Here is a 14,579-nt window from a genome sequence, read left to right as displayed (position 1 = left end):
AGTTTTTCCCTTAATGTCCAAGTTCTGTTCCAGTTCTGATCCAGTCTAGGATCCCATAATACATTTATTTGTCATGTCTCAAATTAGGCTCCTGTGGTCTGCGACAGATTCTTGATCTTTGTTTTTCATGACCTCAACATTTTTGAGGAGTTCTGTCAGATATTTTATAGAATGCAATTCAGTTTGGGTCTGTATAATGTTTGTCTCATAATTAGACTGAGATTATAAGATTTTGGAAAGATTTAATCAAAGATAAAGTGCTTTTTTATCAAAACATATCAGGGTGTACATGATATGAACATGGCTTAACACCAGTGAGGTTAACCCTGATCACTTGGTTGAAATGGTGTTTGCCAGTTTTCTTCACTGTAAAGCCACTATTTTTCCCCTTTTCATACACTGTTCTTTGGAAGTAAGTCACCAACTCTAGCCCACACTCAAACCGGGGAGGGGTGGTAAATTCCTTCTCCTGGAGAGAGGATTATGCACATATATTATTTGGAATTTTTCTGTAAGGAAGATTTGTCTTTTTGTCCTAATTTATTTATTCAATAATGGGTTATTTAATATGGATTTGTGGATATTATTTTCTCTTTTATATTATAAGCTAATTCTACTTCTGTTTCTTGAATTGTTCCAGCTTTGTCCATTGGGAACTCTTTCAGATTGGCTCCTGGTATCCCTTGAACATGCCCCCATCCTGTTGTTTCTGTTTTTTGTTTTTCTTATTGTTGTTGTTTTCTGAGTTTTTTTCCCCCAATTCTTTTCTTTCTGGCACTGTGAAACGGCCCAGACTGATCTTGTATTTTTTCTGTCTCAGCTCTAGAATAGGTGATTTCTCCAAGGATACCTGGTTCATTTTGCTGGAGAATGGTATTTAGATATCAACAGCTGGATAATGGATAGAAATAGATTTTTCACAGAATTAAGAACAATTGTCTTGAGAGGCTAACAAATATGTGCTCTTCTATTTATTTTCATAAGCACAAACACAACAATGTCAGAACTTACCTTATTTCGCTATTTCCAAAGAAAAAAAATTAGTTACTACTTATTTTCAGTATAATTTTGAGCTTCCTTAGGCAGTTCAGAAGCCATTCAATGTTTTTATAAGAAATACAATAGTTAATTTTCACAATTTCACATCTTTCTAAAAGTCATGTCTCATTATGACTACTCTGCATATTAGCCATCTGGTCTTGGACAAATATTTAACTTCTCTATTAATCTCCCACCTTCTCCATCCACCTCTCAGGAATCTTATAAGTATGGTATGAGACTGTAGACTTGGAAGTGCTTTATAAATCACAGGGTACAAAATAAATATATACAAGGTCCTGGGATAGTACAAATATTAATTTTTATTAATAAATACCTTTATTGAGGGTAAAACATTTGACTGTTAAAACATGCCACTGTATTCCTTTTCAAATCAATTACTTCCCATTATAGAGACAAATAAGTACATAATTTTATATAGTACGGGCAGCCCAAGCCTTCTTAAAATTCATGCTTGGGACTTCCCTAGCAGTCCAGTGGTTAAGACTCCATGCTTCCAATGCAGGGGCCACAGGTTCAATCCCTGGTAGGGGAACTAAGATCACACATGCCACATGGGTGGCCAAAAAGATAAAATTAAATTAAATAAAAAATCTAAAAAATAAAAATAAAAAAAAAAACTCATGCTCACCACACTTAGAAAATTACTTCCAAGACTGATGTTCAGCTAGAAGTTACCTGCAGGCCCTAAAGACTATTTGTGAATGATATCCTTTTGGTGATTGGTGATTGATTTCTGTTCTAATTTGTGCTGCATCTGTTCTGATTGTAGGTAACTAGACCACACTGGTGGTTGAACATTGTATATGTCACCTTAGCCACACATATTTACCTCAGACAGAAGAGAATACAGAAATCACTACAGTAAGTCCCCTACATATGAATAAGTTCCGTCTGAGAGCGCATTTGTAAGTCCAATTTGTTCGTAAGTCCACCAAAGTTAGCCTAGGTACCCAACTAACACAATCAGCTATACAGTACTGTACTGTAATAGGTTTACGATACTTTTCACACAAATAATACATAAAAAACAAACACCACAAATAAAGAAAGCATGTTTAATCTTACAGTACAGTCCCTTGAATAGTACAGTAGTATAGTACAACAGCTGGCATACAGGGGCTGGCATCAAGTGAACAGGCAAGAAGACTTACTGACTGGAGGAGGTGGGAGGTGGTAGAGCTGAAGGGTCATCAGCGATAGGAGACAGGAGACGGAGGGCAAGCTACAATTTCACTCATGCCTGATGATGGAATGCACGTTCGTCTCTTTGAAAGTTTGCAACTTTCAAAGGTTCGTATGTAGGGGATGTACTTCATCTCTTTCCTGACATTCCTACATCAATCTTACTCCATTCTCCATTTCCTTTTGGCCTGACGGCACCATGGCTCTGGCTTTCTGTGCACAGCCCTTATGTTGCTTGAAGACTGTGCTTACGTGTCTCAGCAGAAGACAATTAGGTGACACTAACTCCAGCCAAGAAGGGGAAAGAGACAGACAAAGGGATTGTATGTGTCATTTAAAAGTAAGAACAGCAGGTCTCTGGAGCCCTGCAATGTAAGGTGTAACTTGAGTGCTGATGCTGAAAGACACCAGCTTTACAAATGGGCTCCTTTAAAGGAGTGTGGCACAGAGTAGTTGTATTGATATCTATGCATTTAAGGAAGCTTTTCGTTACTATTCACGCTCAATAATAAATGCTACAAAATACTAAAGATTTCTCAAAAAAAATACAATTAATCACGGTTAAAATCCAGAAGTGTAATGCAATAGGAAGAAACTGTAGCCAAGGCAAAAACATAATTTGTGACAGAACAGCTGTGAGGACTAAATGAAATAACCTTGTTATAACCTGTTAACATAGTGTTGGCACATGGGACTTCCCTGGTGGTGTAGTGGTTGAGAATCCGCCTGCCAATGCAGGGGACACAGGTTCGAGCCCTGGTCTGGGAAGATCCCACATGCTGTGGAGCAACTAAGCCCGTGCACCACAACTACTGAGCCTGCACTCTAGAGCCTGTGAGTCGTAACTACTGAGGCCACATGCTACAACTACTGAAGCTCACGTGCCTAGAGCCCGTGCTCCGCAACAAAGAGAAGCCGTTGCAATGAGAAGCCTACGCACCACAACTAGAGAAAGCCTGCGTGCAGCAACAAAGACTCAACGTAGCCAAAAATAAATAAATAAATGAAACAGTGTTGACACAAAGCAGTCTTAGAATAAATGCTCGTTTCTTCACTACTGAATTTACAATACAAATGCTGTTCTATGTTAAAACTGTGAATCACATTAAATTTTCTCTAATATGACAATAAAGTTTCTGAATAGCATGTGGCTACATCTGATGAATTAGCATTTTCCACTAATAAAAAGAGGTAGCAATGAAATGCAAAATTATAACACAAGCACTAACCTTGAGTGTATGGAAGAAATACTCATGCCAAACATGAATGTTCTCTCTGAGTCAAATTTGTGAATTCTATCAACAGAAACCCTTAAGAAAAACTCATCTTCATCTAAGAAAATGTTATACTAAAGTCCCGTGATACTTTAAAATAGACTTTTGTAAATCTATGTTTCATTTATTTTGTAAGTCATCACTGAGGTTTTATAACACACAGGCAAAATCTTGATAACACATAGTTTCTACCCTTAAGCAGCTTACAATCTGAATTAAGATTCTCCCAACTCACCCTCTCCCAGTACCTCCTCTCCTGGTGTATTACTCATTTCACAAATCTGGAAGCCATCTTTGAAATCTCCTACAGCCAGACAAAAATCAAGCCCTGATATTCCTACTTTGTGTCTATCTCTCAACTTCCATCGCAATCTCTCCATCTCTCTGGTCAACCCTGGTTCAAACCAGCATCCTGTCTCCTCTGGATTCCTCTGACTGTAGCAGTGAAACCAGATTGTTGAAGTTTGATTCCTGGCTCAGCCAAGGTTAATACATTTGAATTTTATTAGCTATTACAGGTAAAGTGCTTAAATGAGAGTCTGGCAATGTTAAGTACTTAAATTTTTAGATAATCTTCCTTAGTGTAGTAAACTACAAAGGTTTCTTATATTCTTCTTCTTCTCTCTCTCTCTCTCTTTCTCTCTCTCTCTCTTATTTTTAATAAAATTCTGATTATGTCAATACCCTGCTTCAGTGATTTCTTGTGATTAACTGAAGTCCTTAATATTGCCTAAAAGTCCCTGCATGGTCTGACCTTTTTATATATCTCTGGGTTTTCCTTCCTTAATATCATTCAGCTTTCATTGAATTAATGATGCCTAACAAACAAATCCCCAAGGTCTCAGTGGCTTATAACCCCACAGGGTAATTTGTCACTTACGTTGCATGTCAACTGTGACCATCTTAATTTCTGGTCCAGGCTGTGGGAGAAATGTGATCCCACCACTGTCTTTATGTTTGGGGATGAAGGCCAAAGGAGTCAGCTCCTATCCAGTGCATGCTGATCCATCCAGGCAGAAAGAAGGGGGGAAAAAAGTCCAGCTAAGTCATACCAGTGCATTGAAAGCTTTCACTTATACATGAAAAATACTCATTGTCCAAAGAATGTCATATAGCCAAGTTCCAAAGTCAGTGGGGAAGAGGCATCCAAGGGCAGATAGAGAATGAATAAATGTGAAAAAAATAAATCATTCACCATACTCTCTGAGCTCCCACAACACTCGGTTGTCCTTCTTTCTCTTCCTGCGCCACCTTTATCTTGCTTTTTAGGTCCTCCAGTAAGCACTTTCCTCTGTGGGGATGCTCTCTTTTCTGTTCCTCATCTTCCTTCCCTTACCCATCTTTCAGGTTCAGCTTAAATACCGCTTCCTCAGGGAATCCCCAAACATATATATTTTTTCTCCTATTTAGATTGTCTAATAGAATGCTATCATTCTCCTTCCTAGTGATCTTGGAGAGGCAGCAGCAGTGAGTGGTGGCTTGAAGTGAGATCTTAGTTCCCTGCTCAGGAATTGGACCTGAGTAGCCTGGATGAAAACCAGGAATCCTAGCCACTAGACCACCAGGGGCTAGAGGCTAGAAGCAAAATTCCCCTGGCTCTTACTCCCATTTGAAATCAAGAATGTTTCAAGGAGGCAAAAACTGTAAAAACAGGTACAAAGTTTATTATTAGAGGCACAGCACAACAAGTGGGAGAGCACACAGAGAAGCAGTTTATTTATTTAAGGCAGAAGCAAGGCAGAAATACAAACCCGGAGAGAAGGGTGTGGACATCCTCCTTAACCAGGAGGAGCGCAGTAAAGAGATGGTTAGATCATGTATATAGGGCAGTTCTTCCGGGTCTTTGTTTACCTTTGGCCAATTATCTAGCTTCTTCTCCCACACCTGACCTGCCCTAGGGCCCTCCCCAACTTGCGTGCGCAACTTTTTTCCAAGATGGATTCCAGCCCGGAGTCCTATGAAGGGGGCCTTGGCATCACCTATTCTGGGGTGGCGCCCCCTCGTTTTTGACCCGCAGGAGCCTTTCTGCACATGTGCAATGTCTCCCTTGCCCCAAAGATGGGAAATCTATAACCTCTTATCTTTTCCCCAAACAGGGTTTAGCCCCTCTCTGTTCCTGCCGTGACTGTGACTGTTACCTTAAAGTGTCCTCAGGAGACAAAGCCTGGCTATTTATCCTCTTTCTGTTGTTATTTCTATTTCGAAGTGCAAACAGAAGGCTGGTTGTAAAGGCTTAACCTGGAGCCCACCTACCTCCTGTCTCAGGAAATGCAAACAGGAGGCTGCTTGTAAGTGTCCAGCCTGAAGCCCACCTTTTTCCTGCACCAAGAAATGTAAACAGGGGGCCAGTTGTAAATACGTAGACTGGAGCCCATCTATCTCCTGTCTCAATAGCATTTACCAGAATAGTAAGTACATTAAAATTGGACTAATTGATTCTCTTTAATGTCTTCCTTACCACTTCCAAATATAAACTTGAATAAAGCTGAATGCTTTTGGGGGGCAGAAGGGGTGTTTAAATTTCTCCTGAAAGGTCACCATTTGAGCCATATTTTAATTAGCTACTTATACACCAAGGCCACAGAGATAGTGATGGTTAATTTTATGTATTGACTTGACTGGGATGCCCAAAGAGCTGGTAAAACATTGTCTCTGGGTGTGCCCATGAGAGTGTTTCTAGAAGAGATTAGCATTTGAATCAGTAGACTGGGGAAAGAAGAGAGTCCTCACCAATGCAGGTGGGTGCCACCCAATCCCTTGAGGGCCTAAATAGAACAAAAAGGCAGAAAAAGAGCAAATTTCGCTCTCTCTGCCTGAGCTGAGATATCCTTCTTGTGTCCTCCAACATCAAAGCTCGTGGCTCTCAGCTTTTGGACTCAGACTGGGACTTATACTGTTGGTTTCCCTGGTACCAATATATCTTATTGGTTCTGTTTCTCTGAAGAACCCTGTCTAATACAGAGATTGACTTCTTGATTAAGCAAAGTCCATCAGAGACTTGAGGCAAGTACGTGAATTAATCCAGTTTCATCCCCTACTTTTGATTTCATGTGGAGACACAGCCCAAAGGACTTTAGAATTTAGACAATAAAAAACCAAGATTAACTTGCAAGCAGTAATAAAAACAGGTTATAGGTACTAAAGTAACAGGAAATCTGTTTTGGAACATCAAAGCCTTTTAAGAATAACATTATTCCCATTCTGTTTTCTCCCAGGATTCTGTAACTATATTTTACAACACAGGAAAAACTAGTTAGAACTAAGTTTTAAATCTGTGTGTTATTTATAGGATACTTCCTTTTTATGTTGAAATCATCTCACCATGTTAGATTTACTTGTTTCTCTCTAAAATGCATATATATATTTTTAAAAAGACAACTTGTTTCCATTTGCATACAACAAATGGGTTTTGCATTTCTAAGGTCTTTAGGAATTTTTCTGGAATTGACTGTGTCTAGGATTTCCTTTAACATTTAATTTTGTCACTTGAAAGACTATTTTTAATTATGTGACAAAGGGAGACCACTCTTTCTGGTTTTAATTTATCTATGATCATGAAGCCTTGAAGAATCTTCAACAAAAAAATCAAAGACTATTCCTATACAAGAAGGACTATATGGCTGAGTAATATTCCATTGTATATATGTGCCACATTTTCTTTATCCACTCATCTGATGATGGGCACTTAGGTTGCTTCCATGTCTTGGCTCTTGTAAATAGAGCTGCAGTGAACATTTTGGTACATGACTCTTTTTGAATTATGGTTTTCTCAGGGTATATGCCCAGTAGTGGGATTGCTGGGTCGTATGGTAGTTCTATTTTTAGTTTTTTTAAGGAACCTCCATACTGTTCTCCATAGTGGCTGTATCAATTTACATTCCCACCAACAGTGCAAGAGGGTTCCCTTTTCTCCACACCCTCTCCAACATTTATTGTTTGTAGATTTTTTGATGATGGCCATTCTGACCAGTGTGAGATGATATCTCATTGTAGTTTTGATTTGCATTTCTCTAATGATTAATGATGTTGAGCATTCTTTCATGTGTTTGTTGGCAATCTGTATATCTTCTTTGGAGAAATGTCTATTTAGGTCTTCTGCCCATTTTTGGATTGGGTTGTTTGTTTTTTCATTATTGAGCTGCATGAGCTGCTTGTAAACCTTGGAGATTACATATATATGGAATCTAAGAAAAAGAAAAAAGATCATGAAGAACCTAGGGGTAAGACGGAAATAAAGACACAGACCTACTAGAGAATGGACTTGAGGATATGGGGAGGGGGAAGGGGAAGCTGTGACAAAGTGAGAGAATGGCATGGACATATATACACTACCAAACATGAAATAGATAGCTAGTGGGAAGCAGCCACATAGCACAGGGAGATCAGCTCGTGCTTTGTGACCACCTAGAGGGGTGGGATAGGGAGGGTGGGAGGGAGGGAGATGCAAGAGGGAAGAGATATGGGAACATATGTATAACTGATTCACTTTGTTATACAGCAGAAACTAACACACCATTGTAAAGCAATTATACTCCAATAAAGATGTTAAAAAAAAAAAGGACTATAGTTTCCCACCTCTCTCCCTTTGCAATATAGTGATGATGGAATACCAAGAAACAGAATGAACACAATGTACAGCTCAACCTACATGCAGTCAAGTCAAAGAACAAAGGTAATGAAAGAAATTCACTCTACTTTCAACAAGCTTCTCCTGGGAATTGCATACCACAGAGAAGAGTAATTCTTTGGGAAGCAGAGAGCAGACTATACTTTACATGCATGTTATATGCATCTCTGTGTACATTTGTGTTTTTACCTTTACTGATTTACAGGCATTAATAAATCTTTTGTTCACTTTTAGACTAATGTTGAGTAAACTGCACAAGCACCTCAAACCAACACTGTAAAATCCATATTTTTTCCCTCTTTTCCGGCTTACACTGTTGCCAAAGTACTTTCATGATATCATTCCATGATTCAAAAATCTCCAATAGCTCCCCATCACCTATGGGATCAAGTGCAAACTCCACCTCCTGCTCTGATATTGTATCATTCTCCGGGTGTAAATTGATCTGCACATTTGCCTCCATAGGGATCCACTCCTCCGTCTAGACCTGGTCCTCATTGGCCCTCACGTGCTCCTGATCCTTTTCAGCCTTCCTTCATGCTGTTTCCTAACCTCCTTCCTTAATCCTCGTGGTACCCATCCCTCAAGGTCCACTCAACCTACATGGATTTCCAGCTCCAGTGAACTGCTGTGCATTTGGTCTTTCTTTGGTCAACTTTGGCACTTGTTCATATACTGCTTCGCATCATTGCTTAACTGATTCATATGCCTATATCAGCCTCCCCTGTTAGATTATAACTTCGGTGAGGTAAGAATTCTCATTTTCTGTTTTTGTGTACCCATTTATACCTATTAACATAATGCTATACACTTAACTGACAATCAGATTTTTTTAGTATGTACTAAAGCAAAGTTATATATTTATATGGGAGGTTTTTAATGCTGCAAGTTTTCTCTTCCCTGTTTCTCAAGAAAGGTTTATATTTTAAGACTTCCTTAAAGGCTCATAGGTGACCCTGAGTGAGATAAACAATTGTGGGAACCCAGATGTACCTTGAACACATGCCTAACTCCCATGCTACATCCTCCATGAATGAGGAAAAGGAACAATACAGGGTTGGTTTCATAACTCTTCCCAGACAAACTCTCTGGGACTTGCATGATGAATTGATATTCTCCACAGCCATTCCTCACTGCAAGGCATGAGGTGTAGAAGGCAAAGGTATATGAGGACCATAATGCTAGATCATGAATGATCAGAATGAAAGTTAGTCTGGTTACTCACAACCCAGGGGTTCCTGGGTAGTTTAATATAACACTGTGAAGGGAAGTTTGGAGAACTACTACAAGCAACGTGCTTCTTCAGGAGACTCCCTTCAGAGAATCCAGGAACCTCTCTGGCAACTTTCTATTGTACTGGATCTTCAATTTCATATGAAGCTGGCATGGAATTTTCCCAAGAATAGCAAACTGCAGTGGTTCATTTCTTAAAACTAGGAGCCTGTACTTGGAAAGTTAGATCCTGGCAAAAAGGTTGAGAGGTCCTGAGGGGTGGGTCTATGTGGAAAGTTTTCCACAGTGCTTGCTGTGGAAACTGCGGAGGAAGGCTGCACTAGAAGAGTCACTTACTAGGTGGAGATGACACACAAAAGATAGGAAAGTTTGAATTTCACAGTTCATTTGAATTTCAGATAAACTACAGTTTTTAAAAATATAAGTATGTCCCAAATATTGCATGAAGTATACTTATACTAAAAACTTATGTATTATTTATTTGAAATTCAAACTTAACTGGGCATCTTGTACTTTTATTTGTTAAATCTGGCAACCATGTGGACAGATTAAGATGCTCAATCATGTCAGAAGCAAATAACAGTTCCTAAAGAATTATTTTAGATACCTTATCAAAAATACATCTTCCCTGAACCTATCAAATATTATAATTGATAGTTTCATTATAGAAATCAAATAATGTGATATTTGTCTAAAATATGAACTATACTAGAAGAAATAAATAACTTAATAGTTAGTGAAAGAATACCACTATTAAAACCTAACATTTCTCTTTTTTAAAATTTCAACTCATAAGCTGAGATACTAATTTTACCTTGATCTTGAGCAAATTCAGAGATGAGAAAAATATTATCAAGCTGAGCATCCATATGTAGGGGAGTGTGGGAAGATGTGAACATCTCACTTTTAAGCAAGTATAAGGTCAGTGACATAGAAATAAGTTCTGAAAATCCTTTCTAGTTCCATCTAAGTCAGTCTATCTTGTGCTGGGCCCCCTCCCACCTCCCTGACAGTCTTCATTAACTTTACTGAATTTACCAGCCTCAAGACATAGGCTATGTATCACATGTGAGAAGCAAGAGGGACAAGCCTGGCCTTGAAGCCTCAGATGTGTATTTTTAGATAGATCTCTCTCACTGGCTCTTGTTCCCTCTAAATGATGAAGATCTGTTCCTGAGTTCTCAGCGTGATTGTTTATCATCAATGAGCAAAACTCCAACAAAAACAAAGGACATCATCCAATTTGGATCCTATTCAGTAAAATGTAATGTCTTTAGTGAATACAAGACTGTGAAATAGGATGCTTTTCCACTGACTGATTGTGTTGGGGTGACATCTGGGAAGGCATCTCACGCCCTGATCCACTTGAAAAGGTCACCATAGAAGAGCAACAAAGATAGTGTTAGACTTTAGTCAGAGATTCAGACACAGCCACATACATGAACAAGAAGTGTGCAGCCAGTAGACTTGGCCCCATATTGTTTAACTTGGAAGATCCCACTACCAATCCCATGGTTTTGAACAAAATGGTAAAGTGTTTACCTAGGAATTTTGACGGGCAGGTGGATGGTTGATTTATAAATTAAGTCAAGTCTTCATTTGGGACACTCAATTGCTAAATATACTCGGTTGCTGTGCTTTTTTAAAAGTTAAAAGAGGCACTCAAAATGAGAGTCATTTAGAAAGATCATATGAAAATTAAAACTTAATGGAAATTAAGTCCTGGGGAGTTCAGGTTAAACTGGGATTGGCTTTATTTACATAGACTTAATTTTACCAAATTAAATGTATTATTTAATCATGCATTTTATGTGGAAGCATCTTAGAAAAGTCTAAGTATTATTTTTTATTAATTCAATTTCGCTGACTGAAAATCTTTTCCAGAACCAACCCCATTTCTAAAATGAGAGAGGCTTTCCTCAGCCTTCAGAATCTCTTGCCAAAGTTCAAAAAGGGGGTGCCATCTGGTGGAAAAGTGCTAGAATTATTTTGAATACAGTTGGGCTGTTTAGTAGCTGTACATCTTTTCTCTTTAAAAATGTACTTACTTCCTTTTAGTGAACAGAAATTATTTCTATCACTTCAGAAAAAAAAATGTTTTAGGAAATTACATAGTTACAGCTTCAGTGAGATCTATTCTATGACAGAAAGATTAGGAAGTTTAGAGGACTATGTTGAGAATGAAGTTATGTCATATAAAAGGGCCCCCTAAGTCAGAAAAGATGCCACAGTAACCTGGTCGGAGGAGTTGACAAAGTTTCATCCGATTAACATAGATGATTGCCCATCATACTAAGTGTTCCTCCGACCAGGATTTATTCAACAGTACAAAATTATTTCTTGTATTCTTCCCAAGAAATAAGAATTTTAAAGGAAGAAAAAAGAAACATTGAACTTTAACGAACTACTGCTTACATTTCCATTTTTTTTCGAATTACAAAACAGTTAATCATTGTCTAAAGACAGGACCAATTTCATTTGAGTGCCTTCCATATACTTCTATACTGCTTAAACCATCCTCCAAGAGATTAGTCAGGTCACACCAGATCAGGGGCTAGGCTACTAAGCAAGACATTTCAGAAAGGTCTATTTATCTCTTTTTAATTCAGAGAATGAAAGAAAAAATAAAGAGAAGACAACATAAATAAAAAGAGAGAGAAAGGTAGCCTGAGGGAAAGAGAGGCAGAAAGTGAGAGCAAGCAAATGAGAGAGAGAAAAAGAGGAACTGAGAAAACGGAAGAGAGGGAAGACAGGAGGCGAGGTTGATCCTAATTAGTCACCCCTGTTGTTGTTTAAAGACTTGGGAAGCGATATTCAAATCTCTGCAGAAATAAAAGTCAGGTAGCTTCTTTCTAAGGGTCAACACTTGTTGACTTTTTTTTTAAATAGATCTTTATTTGAGTATAATTCCTTCACAATACTGTGTTAGTTTCTGTTGTACAACAAAGAGAATCAACCATATGCGTACATGTATCCCCCTATCCCCTCCCTCTTGAGCCTCCCTCCCACCCTCCCTATCCTACCTCTCTAGGTCACCAAGCTGATCTCCCAGTGCTATGCGGTTGCTTCCCACTAACTAACTATTGGTACTGTATAGATGTCCATGCCACTCTCACTTTCCCCCAGCTTCCCCCTCCTCACCGCCTCCTCAATTCCATTCTCTATGTCTATGTCTTTATTCCTGCCCTGCCACAAGGTTAACCAATACCTTTTTTTTTTTTTTTAGATTCTGTATATATGTGTTAGCATACAGTATTTGTTTTTCTCTTTCTAATTTATTTCACTCTGTATGACAGACTCTGGGTCCATCCACCTCACTACAAATAACTCAGTTTTGCTTCTTTTTATGGCTGAGTAATATTCCATTGTATATATGTGCCACATCTTCTTTATCCATTCATCTGTCAATTGACATTTAAGTTGGTTCCATGTCCTGCCTATTGTAAATAGTGCTGCAATGAACACTGTGGTACAAATTTCTTTTTGAATTATGGTTTTCTCAGGGTACAAGCCCAATAGTGGGATTGCTGGGTCATATGGTAGTTCTACTTTTAGTTTATTAAGGAACCTCCATACTGTTCTCCATAGTGGTTGTATCAATTTACGTTCCCACCAACAGTGCAGGAGAGTTCCCTTTTCACCACACCCTTTCCAGCATTTATTGTTTCTAGAATTTTTGATAATGGCCATTCTGACTGGTGTGAAGTGATATCTCATTGTAATTTTGATTTGCAGTTCTCTAATAATTAGTGATGTTGAGCATCTTTTCATGTGCCTCTTGGCCATCTGTATGTCTCCTTTGGAGAAATGTCTATTTAGGTCTTCTGGCCATTTTTTAATTGAATTGTTTGGGTTTTTTTGATATTGAGTTCCATGAGCTGTTTGTATATTTGGGAGATTAATCCTTTGTCCCTTGTTTTATTTGCAAATATTTTCTCCCACTCTGAATTCTGTCTTTTCATCTTGTTTATGGTATCCTTTGCTGTGCAAAAGCTTTTAAGTTTCATTAGGTCCCATTTGTTTATTTTTGTTTTTATTTCTATTACTCTAGGAGGTGGGTCAAAAGAGATCTTGCTGTGATTATGTCAAAGAGTGTTCTTTCTATGTTTTTCTCTAGGAGTTTTATAGTGTCCAATCTTACATTGAGGTCTTTAATCCATCTTGAGTTTATTTTTGTGTATGGTGTTAGGGAGTGTTCTAATTTCATTCTTTTACATGTAGCTGTCCAGTTTTCCCAACACAACTTATTGAAGAGACTGCCTTTTCTCCATTGTATGTTCTTGCCTCCTTTGTCATAAATTAGGTGGCCATATGTGCATGAGTTTATCTCTGGGCTTTCTATCCTGTACCATTGATCTATATTTCTGTTTTTGTGCCAGTACCATACTGTTTTGATTACTGTAGCTTTGTAGTGTAGTCTAAAGTCAGGGAGCCTGATTCCTCCAGCTCTGTTTTTCTTTCGCAAGATTGCTTTGGCTGTTCAGGATCTCTTGTGTTGCCATACGAATTGTAAAATTTTTTGTTCTAATTCTGTGAAGAATGCCAATGGTAGTTTGATAGGGATTGCATTGAATCTGTAGATTGCTTTGGGTAGTATAATTATTTTCACAATGTTGATTCTTCCAATCCAAGTACATGGTATATCTCTCCAGCTGTTTATGTTACCTTTGATTTCTTTCATCAGTGTTTTATAATTTTCTGAGTACAAGTCTTTAGCCACCTTAGGTAGGTTTTTTCCTAGGTATTTTATTCTTTCTGTTGCAATGGTAAATGGGATTTTTCGCTTAATATCTCGTTCTGATTTTTAGTTGTTACTGTATAGGAATGCCAGGGATTTCTGTGCATTAATTTTATATCCTGCAACCTTACCAAATTAATTGATTAGTTCTAGTAGTTTTCTGGTGGCATCTTTAGGATTTTCTAAGTATAGTATGTCATCTGCAAACAATGACAGTTTTACTTCTTCTTTTCCAGTTTGTATTGCTTTTATTTCTTTTTCTCCTCTGATTGCCGTGGCTAGGACTTCCAAAACTATGTTGAATAAGGGTGGTGAGAGTGGACCCCCTTGTCTTGTTCGTGATCTTAGTGGAAATGCTTTCAGTTTTTCACCATTGAATATGATGTTTGCTGTGGGTTTGTCATGTATGGCCTTTATCATGTTGAGGTATATTCCCTCTATGCCCGTCTTCTGGAGATTTTTT

This window comes from Monodon monoceros, unplaced genomic scaffold, assembly GCF_005190385.1.
Source record: "Monodon monoceros isolate NGI ecotype Baffin Bay Population unplaced genomic scaffold, NGI_Narwhal_1 Super_Scaffold_15, whole genome shotgun sequence".
NCBI lineage: Eukaryota > Metazoa > Chordata > Mammalia > Artiodactyla > Monodontidae > Monodon > Monodon monoceros.
Note: the sequence above shows the minus strand (reverse complement) of the source record.